This window comes from Diospyros lotus, chromosome 5 (assembly GCF_014633365.1).
Source record: "Diospyros lotus cultivar Yz01 chromosome 5, ASM1463336v1, whole genome shotgun sequence".
In the NCBI taxonomy this organism is placed as follows: domain Eukaryota; kingdom Viridiplantae; phylum Streptophyta; class Magnoliopsida; order Ericales; family Ebenaceae; genus Diospyros; species Diospyros lotus.
This window is the reverse complement of record NC_068342.1, coordinates 31960027-31961341: the sequence shown is the minus strand read 5'-3', so window position 1 is coordinate 31961341 and position 1315 is coordinate 31960027.

Below are 1315 nucleotides of genomic sequence, written 5' to 3'. Positions count from 1 at the left end.
CAATTAGTAGACATCTGTCGATAGATGCATGGAATGCATTCTGCATGTCGACAGAAATCCTTTAGATAATCGACATATTGAAGCAAAATTAGAAAAAGATAGAGAAACAAGCTTACTATCTGTCAATAGTTTCTTGCTCATCTATCGACAGATTCATATTTTTCTGAAACATGTATTCTATCTGTCGACATAGTGATTTGAGATGGTCGACAGATACTTGCTTTTTGCTTCAAGCCAATGTTTGGAGATTATTTTGAAATTAAATTCTTTGTTTTTCCAATCTCCTAAATCATGAGCAACACATATATATTGGAAAATACTTTGACTAACACTCTTGAAACTTTGAGATCCAAAATGTATTTTTATCAAAATAATTTACTTGGAAATTATTCCTTGAAATTGATTTTTGTTTTAGATGGATAAGCTTTGAATTTCAAAATCAAAATCTTTTCTTTATTTTGTCATTGTCAAAACTATGATCATAAGAGTAAAATATCAACTTCCATTTCCTTAAACAAAGTATAAAAAATTAACCTCGTAAGGCCATAATGAAAACTCAAAGGATAATTAAGAAAAGAAGGGAGAGACGAGTCCGTCGCTTATTGCCCTCCTATGTGCCATTCCTTCCTCCCTTAATTCCTTAATGCGCCGCTTCTTCCTTCTCTTTAATTTCCTCTCTTGAAAAGCCCTCTTAAAATATTATACATGCAACACCCTAGCCCATCTCCAATTCTTTCCATGGGCCCACTTAATTCCAAGTTAAATTGTATGCGACAACTTCCTAGCCTTCAATTTCTTGCTTCCAATTAACCTTTCCACTTTATAATATAATATATAAGTTGGCCCCCAATTTTCCCATTACATCTTCAATTGTAATTTGGACTTTAAGTTCTCACGCATGGCTGCTTTCTAATTGCTTCATAATTAATATATATAGCATGCGCATGGCCCTAACTTCTCCATGGGTTGGGCCTCAATCCCTCTCATTTTAATTTGAATATAATATTATATTTGGGGCCTTTCAATTCCAATGCTAATTGTAATTTCTTCATGGCTTAGCTCCAATATTTTTTTGTCTTTCCAGAGATCTGGGAACATCAGAAAATAAACCGCTTCAAATCCGCTTGCAGGCTAAGGGACATTCCATAACGTCAATAGTGCAAGAGCAACAACTTAAAGCCTGATTTCAACCTTAATGAAGTTAATATCTCTCAAAACTCAATACATGAAAGTTGTAGATCTTTTTTCTTTTCGTTCCATAGCATCTTGAATCATCTTAATCAGAGCTCGGATGATAGAGTTATGCTCGGATTAT